The following is a 10091-nucleotide window of genomic DNA, read 5'->3' as shown; positions in this document are numbered from 1 at the left end:
GGTTTCCTAAAATCATCTCCCAAATTAACTATTTAGATTAAAATACTTGGAAGAACCCAGTCTAATTAGTTTGTCATCAAACTTTTGGAATTTTATAAATGACATCTCAGTGTAATTTGTTCATTTCTCTTTTGGATGAGGTTGAGCATATTTTCATGCATCTGAATATTTTTCTTTCTATTTCTGTAAACATGGGTATATATTTTGCCTATTGATCTCTTCAATTTCTACAAAATCTCTATAGTAGGAAGATTCAGTCTTTGTGATACAAATATTTTTTCAGTTTGTTGTCTTTGTTTATGGCGTTTTTATGGGGGTTTTTTGGTCTCCTCCTCCTCCTCCTCTTCTTTCTTCTCTTCCTCTTCCTCATCCTTTTTCTCCTTTTTTTCTTTTTTCTTTTCAGGAGATTTTATTTTTACCTAGGCAAATTAATCAATCTTTTCTTTTGTGTCTTCTGTATTTTGAGTTATAGTTAGAAATGCTTTTCTTATTCCAAGTTTCAGAAGAATAATTCCATATTTTCTAATAACACTTAATTTTTATTTTTACATTTATATCTTTAATCTATTTGGAACTTATCTTAGAAGACGGTCACCAACTTTTACCTTCATTGTGATTTTCTTTTTTTTTTGCTCTATAATCTCTCCCAGAATCACCCACTACTGTGAAGACTGCCCTTGGAATACTTTGAGCAAGATGTTGTATTTCACTGCCCGAATCTATTTCGTCTTGTAAATGATTATGAGTCTCTTGGCTTTCCTCTTGACCTGGCCTTTACTACCCTTATTAGCAGAAGGGTTTCCTGCTATAGCATCTCTCTATCTGGAATAGCCTCTTCTGTATCTTTTTATTTTGTGAGCCTTTATCTTATCTTTCCTGAAAGTGTACGTTTTCTTCCTTTCCCATAGCTCTTCATTTTTTCTTTCATTCTGCACAAAATGGCAGGGCAATTTGTGTGCCATTTTCATACAGTATTGGATCCAATCTCTCCTAAAATTGCGGTTGCAGCTGCTGTTGCTTCTTTTTTTTTCTGAGACAGAGTGTTGCTCCGTTGCTCAGGCTGGAGTGCAGTGGCACAAACATAGCTTGACCTCCTGGGCTCAAGCAAGCCTCCTGCCTCAATCTCCCAAGCAGCGGGGACCACAGGAGCATGCCACCACGCCTATTTATTTATTATTTTATTTTTTGTAGAGGCAGGGTCTTGCCATGTTGCCCAGGCTGGTCTCGAACTCCTAGGCTTAAGCAATTATTTTGCCTTGGCCTCCCAAAATGCTGGAATTTCAGGCATTAGCCACCATGTCCAGCCAGCATGTTTTTAATTGCAAGCCCAAAAACCAATGAAAAAGATTGAGAGGGCCCTAATGATTTTTAAAATCTGACTTTTGCAACTTATCACACTGCTATGTACAGTTTAAATTGATAGTTGTTTACTCTTAGTGAGAAAAAATACCAATAGATATTTAGACAGATGATAGAAAATACAAATAGATGATAGATAGACAACCATGACTTTTATTCATCTCTAGAGTATCATAAACTGTTGCACAAATCACATGTGCGCATGAACTTGATTAAATTCAGTTGTTTTGGCCAAAGCAGACAAACTGAAAGGATTGAACCTTTTCTGATTTATTGCTGCCTGTTTGGCCATCCCTTAGATGTGGTTTTTAAAAATACTGTTTTTGTGCCTCTGATACCTTTTAATGCTATCTCGGGCAGACTCTACTCCCAAATATGGGTGAATCATACTCACTGATCTTTGACTTTTTTTCTAGTTGAGTAGCATTCACAGACACATAGTTTCTTCTTAGAAAGAAGGAAAGAAGCCCATCATATTCTATTGTCCTGCTTGATACTGTCTTATCATTGACTCAGAGGCCCTACTGAGCATGAGACAAATAAGCCAGCCATAATTCCTTCCTTTCATGGGTGTTTTAAGCTCCTTTTGCCCACATGTGATAGAAAGAAAGCATGCTTACACCTGTAATCCCAGCACTTTGGGAGGCCGAGACGGGTTGATCACCTGAGGTCAGGAGTTCGAGAACAGCCTGACCAACATGGTGAAACCCTGTCTCTACTAAAAATACAAAATTAGGCGGGCATGGTGGTGCATGCCTGTAATCCCAGCTACTCTGGGGGCTGAGGCAGGAGAATTGCTTGAAGCAGGGAGGTGGAGGTTGCAGTGAGCCTAGATCGCACCATTGCACTCTGGCCTGTGCAAGAAGAGCAAAACTCTGTCTCAAAAAAAAAAAAAAAGAAAGAAAGAAAGAAAAGAAAGAAAGCTTGCTACCTCTACCTGTTTACTCAACTGCCTCTGTGTGCAGTTACCTGGGAAGAAAATATTCCTGCCTTTTGCAAATGGAATAAACTGTAAGTTCGACTTTTCCAAATACTTTCAAAGGCCTTACTTTTTCTTGCATGAGACCAGAGGAGTAAAACTGGGTGGCCTAATGCCCATATCCCTGTCAGTTCTCCATTCTCTCTGCAAGTTTTCAGTGTAGCCTCTGTGGAAACTTCCATCACAGACATCTCTCGGGCACCCCCACCCTCCTCATCAGAATACTCCTCCCCTGGGTGTTACTAGCTGTGGGATTGTAAGGACCATTATAATAAAGGTGACAATGACAGATTTCAAGGAAGTGGAGCTCCAAAGTGAGGGAGGGAGACACATCAGAGAGAATGGACTCCGTAAGCCTGATAATGAGCATGGAGAGGACTTTTTCTGCTTATGGGTGAAAAAGACGGGGAAGTCTCTGTTTGAAGACAAAGCACATAATAATGTGATCACAGAGCCCTCCTAATGGGGCCAATGTGATGTTCAGAATACGTATTCTTTTCACTGCCTTATTCTTATATTTCAGTGGAAAAGGTCTTCAAGTAAGTATTTACTTAATGCATCCAACCCAGTGGTGCTATACTCTAGCCAAGATATTTATACAGCAAAGTTATACATAGGTTATTACATTTCATTGACTTAATAACCTTGAGTCTCATGGGTAACTTTTTCTGGACTTCTTTCCTCAGTTGGAAAGATGAAAAATGTTTGGTCACGTATAAACCCCTTAGTAGTATCGTCAATTTATGTTTCCAAAGGATTTTCTAATAGGCTTGGGTGTTCCTTTCCTTTTTCTTCTCCCAAAAGGTAAGGAGGCTTTTATGGAAATTTGTAACTTGGTTCAACCAGTACCGCCCAGCACTGCCAGCTTCCTGTGTAAGGAGTGCCCTGTTTCCCCCGAGTCTGAATTTGCGGATCAAGCCCTCTGGAGGGAGTGGCCTGATATTATCCCCTTGGTGTTCAGGAAGAAAACAGGCCATACCCCTGCCTCATGTGCCAGAGGCGGCGGCTGCTCTCCGCATAGCAGGGCATGCAAATGCTCACATTTCTCTTAGTCTGGGACAAGGGACCAGATTCATTAGCTCGGCTGTATTGAATTGACACAGGCTTTCCCTTTCTTTCTTTCTCTTGATTTGCCAGTCACTGAGCCTGGCAGTCACAAAGGCACTCCAAAGTTGTGACTCTGTCAAGCAAATGTGGAGAATGGGGGACTTTCCAGAGCTGTTCTTTTCCATAAGGCTTTCTGGATGTTTCCTGAAATGAGGAGCAAGAGGGATTGTCTCCCAGACCTATCTACTTTTTGCTTTGGGCTGAGGATTTAGGGGAAAATGAGGAATGACTGTCAGTGGGTATGAGGTTTCTTTTTGGAGTGATGGAAATATTGTAAAATTGATTGTGGGAATCATTGCAAAACTTTGTGATTAAAAACCATTGAATTGTACACTTTAAATGGGGAAATTATATGGTATGTGAATTATACCTCAATAAAGCTGTTATGAAATTTATTAATATATTTTATTGTTAACAATTAATCCTATTTTTCTAGGATCCAATCCTTAATGAATCTGAGGGATATGCATCTCCCAAGAGCAGTACATGGCCACTTGTGACTAAGTGCAAGTGTCAAAAGGTATGAGCAGAATTTGTGCAAAGTTTGTTCCTTTGACAGACTCAGAAGCTCATACAGTTCTTATAAACACTATTATGTAATGCATTCATTTCAAAACAGGGAATCTAGTTTTCAGATGTGCAACAGATAGGCTAACACTAATTTTTAAAAGCTAGGTAAATAGAACCTCAGAAATACATATTATCTTATCATCACTATCTCCCCATCACCAGGTGCTTCCTGATTTACTGGCTAAAGTGATCACATGTGAACATTCCCCGTGGAACATCATACTTCAGCATTTTCTGAGGGATGCTGCAGGTGGGAGCTGAATGCAGGGTGTGTCCTTCCTACATCTTAGATCACCTCTACCATTCTGTGACCCCTTCCCCACTTTGGTGTTCATCTCCATAAGCCAGCATGTGCATTCTTTTATTTCAGTCTCTTTTAATTAATTCATTATTAGAGATGAACTCTCGCTCTGTTGTCCAGGCTGGAATACGGTGGCTACTCAATAACAGTTATTTCTGAGGTTCTATTTACCTAACTTTAAAAAATTAGTGTTAGCCTATCTGTTGCACATCTAAAAATTAGATTCCCTGTTTTGAAATGAATGCATTCCATGACCTCAAACTCCTAGATTCAAGTAATGTTCCTGCCTCAGCCTGGGACTAGACTAGAGGAACTAGAGATGTGCACCATCGTGCCTGGTCCTCAGTTCTTTTTTAGAAGATTATCCTTGGTCTACTGGAACCCACTTTGTCCACATGCATGAAGAGCTAGCAGTGCCTGGAAATTATGTGCCCACCCACATGTAGAGTGGTCCTTAGTCAATGACCAAGGGGTGCAAATGGGGAGAGATGAAATGCCATCTCCCTTGTCTCAGGTCCAGACAACGCTGAGGCATAACTCACACTCCAGAGCTCCCTGTAGGATCAGGCTGAAGTCACCCGGCAAGAGACTCTGACCACAGCCTTGCTTGACTTCTTCACCTTTCCTGTCTTGCCTCCCCTGTTTCCTTACAGATCTTCCTGGCAGCACTTCCTCTATAAATCATCTGAACACCAATCTTTATCTCAGAGTCTGCTTTTAGAGAACTCGACCTAAGACCACACTCAACATATCTGGCGGATCAGTGTGTTGAGTGTGATCAGGATTCCTGCCTGGACATGCTATAGGTAGAACTGGTCTGTGCATCTCAACTGGCTGTGGGGATCTGGACAGGCCTTTCTCTCTGGAGCACTGGAATGCTTGGGCAGGTAAGGGATCAGCTAGGATTTGTCATTTTTCCTGTATTTCCTCAAAGGCCTTTATGAAACCCAGCTCCTCAGGCTGGGTTTGTGGTTCCAGGGCAGCTTTGACCAGAGTAGGGGTAGGAGACTCCGGCTGAGTCCTACCCGCCCAAGGAAAGTGACTCTGCCCCTGTCCCTCCCCCATTCAGGCTGCTCTATGTACGGGTGTGAAAGTGTGGGTTTCAAGGAAGATTTACTCTTACTTGGACTCTAACCTGGGCCCCAGGTGAGGCCCCTGAGCATCCTCCTGGCCTCTCACTCTTTTCACCCAAGTCTGCCACTGCCGTAGGAGACCCTAACTGTTTTGGCTTCAGAAAATATCCTCTTGTACTTCATGGCCTTTGCATGGTGAGGGCCAGTGTAAGGTTTCTTACCAGCTGAGCATGTCAGTGTGCCTTCCTAAGTCAGACAGCTTAGGTTCTGGTTTGCCCTTCAACACTCATTGGCTGTGAGAACTTGGGCAATTCACAAACCTCTCTGAACCTCTCTTTCCTCACCTGTAAGATGAGGAAAGCCTCTACCTCACTGAGTAGTTGTGAGAATTAAATGAAATAATAAATGTAATACACTTAATCCAGCATCTAACACATAAAAAGCACCCAATAAGTACATAGTTACTATAGTTTTCTTCTACTTAAAAAAATGTACATGATTGTCAGTGATTTATATGATCATCAGTTTTCAACTGGTTGAAGTTTCATTGATTTGCCAAATTTAGAACATGTTCTCTCTGAAATAAAATACAGTATACATAGCTTGAATAAAATTCACTTTGGGGATTCTGAGGGCACTTTATACAGAGGGACAATTACTTTCTAGAGCAGGAAAAACAGAAACAATGAGAGGTCTGAGATACTACCGATGCAGAAAGATTTCAGGATGTGGAAAATAAATGACAGTTCCTACTGCGAGCCCCTCATGAAGGTACAGGTAGAAGTTGATTTGCAGTTGAGCTGCTTCTTGCATGGGCAACTGTGTATTGCTCTCCAGGATGAGTGGCATCAGGGATTTATTTGTTTAACAATAGTTAATGGTTTTCCCCAACACCTGGGGGCACATGGTTAGTACAAATGTGAATGTGCAGATGAATTATTTCTCATTTACACTGGTACTGACCAGGCAGATCATTTGGTGTTTTAGGATCTAGCCCACAATATTTCTCACATTTCATACATGTCCTTTTAACATCTACCATCTAAAATTGCCATACTGATACAAAACACACCTAAAACACAATAGAAGTTGCCAAACCTCTATTACTCAAAACTGCAGAGTGAACAAAAGATGAAACTGATCTATGGTATGGAGGTAATAAAGGTGGCTGCCTCCTAGAGGAGGATGTGAGGGGCCTTCTGGGGAAGTTTGGAGCTTGGAATGTCCTGTCTCTTAAACTGGGTACTGTTTCATGGGTGTGTTTACCTTGTGAAAATTCAGCAAGCTATACATTATAATATATGTACTTTTCTCCATGTTTGTTTTACTTCAATAAGATAAAACAAAGGCAGTAACAGCTACATCTTAACATACGGAAATAAGAAAATATCAAGGTGCAGAGTTTGAGTCTTGCTGGTTACAGTTGGAAGCAGAATGAGGCAGACACTGCTGACTAACCTCAGATGGATTCCTTCCTCCCTCCCTCACCTACTCTGAGATGGGCCAAACTCACTTTTCCAGCTGCCCTTCAGCTGTGACAGGGACCAGTGAGATGGAAGAAACTATTTGCTGGGGACACCCGAAAAAGCTTTTACTTTCTTGATTAAAGGGACCGAGAAAGTCGGTATCATGCCTTTGCCCCTTTCTTGAACACAAACGTGAGGTCTGGAACCTGGGCAGCTGTATTATAGTAACAAGGGGGAGATCAAGGGAAAGTCAGAAGCACTGCCCCTGAGATTTATTATGGGAGAAGAAATGTTTTTTATTTGTTTAAGATAAGTTAGTCTTTTTCTTGTTGTTCCTGCTACTTGCAGCAAAGAGCATTCCAAATGGACACACAGATCTCCTCCTCTCCTCTTTCCTTCTCTTTCTTTGAGATTGAGTTCACTATGACCAGGAAATTGGCTGAGTTTTGACTACAACAAAACTATATCTCTCTTCTTTGAGACTGAGCTCACTATGAACAGGAGATTAGCTGAGTATTAACGATAACGGTCTTTCTGGCTTTGTAGTGACTAATAGGTCTGAACTCCAGGAACTTATCACTCATAGCCATTTTATAACGTTCATTATAAAATTTACAACACACACTTTGTGTAACAGATAGGTCAGGTGTATAAAATGGTGTAGCAACAGTGCAGCAGTGTCTATGACCATCCCTTGACGATGTTATGGGAAAAATAGGTACGATGGTCAAATGGAAAACACATGGACCAAGTTAACTAGGTTACTTAGCTGTGAGATTCTCAAAGCCCTTTATACGCCAATATGCAGAAGAAAGAGCTGAATTGATTTCCAAAGCCTTTATGACAGTCAATGTCTGGGATTGGCCTTTGGGGAATGCTGCCTCATACACCTGAGATGGAAGTGCACTTTTGGCTATATCTTACTTTTTCCCAGTCCAGCTGAGGGCTATACTCTTTGGAGTAATGTACTAGATGGTTAATAGCATAGAGAGGTTATCTGCACACATTTTCCTGCCCCTGGACATCCCAGTGGAGACACGTATAAACCTGCAGTTTACAACATGTTAAATCAATGAAAGAATCAAACTTAGGGTAATATCATAAGGGTTGCGGCTCATGGAGTACCACTTATTCATGCAAATCTCTACTTAGGATGACCCTATTCCCTGTTTATTCAAATACTACCTATATTTCAGGACCTTGGTTCAGTGTCCTCTACCATAAGACATTTTCTGAACATAACAACCCATAGTTCTCCTTTAGGCTCGAAGCACATAGAGTTAGAGGGCACAAAAAGTCAAGAAAGTCTTACTTTCTGTCTTCTCAAATGTACTATATGAAAATAAATTATGCTTTGCTGCCATAATAAGCAAAGTCAGAAATATCAATGGTTTATTACGAAAGGATTTATTTCTTGTTTACATATAATGCAATGCCTATTGAGCACCTTCTCCCATCTTTAACTATGCTTCTGGAACATGTAGCCTACAAGAAGGAGAAAGATGGAGGAGAGGCACTAGTTCTTAACTATGCTGATTTGCAATCCAGAACTTGCACAGGTCCTAACCTAATTGAAGGGAGACTGGAAATGAGTGGAGCACATGTAATAAACATTAACTCTCTCTGTTACATTTTCTTATGAGATCATATTTCCTATTAATTTATAAGCATCTTAAGAGCAGATGTACCTTGTACAGTGGTCACCTCTGTTGCTTTTGCCTGCCCACCATCTATTCTTCTTTTTGCTAGTACAGTTCACTGCATTACCCCTCCTCTACTCTAAAGTCACGTGGCTCCAGTGGGGATGACTCTACCTTCTGTAATAGGTATGTGGTCCAGGCTTGACCAATAAGACCAACTTCTGGGATTATTTCTTGGAAATTATAGGAAAGGGGCCCCCGCTCTTTCTGTTGCACTTAAAGCTTGGAGCTGCTCGGGGACACCATATAGAAAAAACTTGACTGGGAATGAAGTCAACACAGGAAAAAAGCAGAGCCAAGAGGTAGAGAGAGAAAGACATTGAAGTCTTGGTGACTTTGCTTGAGCCCCCAGCAGGGCTAGATTAATGGGCATGCAGCATGTGCAGTCACATAGGGGTCTGAGCTTAGAAGGGCCCTATGCTTGGTTTAATGCTTTTATATTGCTATCTTGAAATTCTTAATGATTTTTGAAAAGGTACCCAACACTTACATTTTGTATTGGGGCCTGCAAATTATGTAGCCAATCCTGGCCCCTGGATTTGACCATACCTGAAACCACGAATACTCCTACTGGATTTTTTTGCTTACAAAACTCACCAAATTTCCTTTGGGCTTCTGTCACTTGCAGCTTACATCAAGCTATGATCACAGTCTGGGTTCCCAGTTGCAAACCTCAGGAACTCATTCTAAGCAGTTAAAGTGGAAAAGGAATTTGCTCAAGAATATTAGATAATTCACAGAATCTCTGAGAAGACCAGAGGTACACACATGAAAGCATAGTGACCAAGAACAGTGGCCAGATTTCATCACAGATCTGCTTCCAGGAATACATCCCTGGGCACAAATATTGTGTTTATTCCCCTGAGTCTAGGGCTTGGATGCTTCTTAGAATAATCTGCTGCTATGTTCAGCAGAATGAATTCCCTGTGGCACCAACTTCATGGTATTAGTTTCCCAGTCAAAGCCTCAAGTGAGTATATCAGATCAATAGATCCTAAGTCCCCTGCCTATATCTTAGCAGCAAGAGTGGATGGGCAGGAGCGATTCCAGCTTCTACCATGGGGATGCATCATAAACCATGGAACTTCCCCAAAGATGGGAAGATGTTGGGTGGCATCCAGAAATAACCAATACCCACTGCTTATACACACTGAATTCTACTGAGGACTGTACACGTTCATGAATGTGGAGTTAATCAACCGGGGCACATACTTTCTGCTATTCTTAGCATTATGAGATCTCCCAGTGTTTCACTCCAACCAATCCTTAGGACACCGAACCCTTGATGTCCTTTTTAGTGCTATTCTAGGCTCACTCTCTGACTCTACTTTCCTGGTAATCTATTTTCCACCCACCAGGAATCCCAGCTGGAACAAGATGGGTACCTTTCTGCAGAGGAAAATACAGCCCCAGTCTTGGGTTCTAACGCAACTTTTTTTTCTTTTTTTTTTTTTTAACCTGGAGGCAGGTGGAATGGAGCTTGCTGGATATTGTTGGTTGCCACAAAGCAAGTCCCACATACTTAACTGCAGCTGG

This window comes from Colobus angolensis, unplaced genomic scaffold (genome assembly GCF_000951035.1).
Source record: "Colobus angolensis palliatus isolate OR3802 unplaced genomic scaffold, Cang.pa_1.0 Scaffold311, whole genome shotgun sequence".
NCBI classification, from domain to species: domain Eukaryota; kingdom Metazoa; phylum Chordata; class Mammalia; order Primates; family Cercopithecidae; genus Colobus; species Colobus angolensis.
This window is presented reverse-complemented; position numbering follows the sequence as displayed.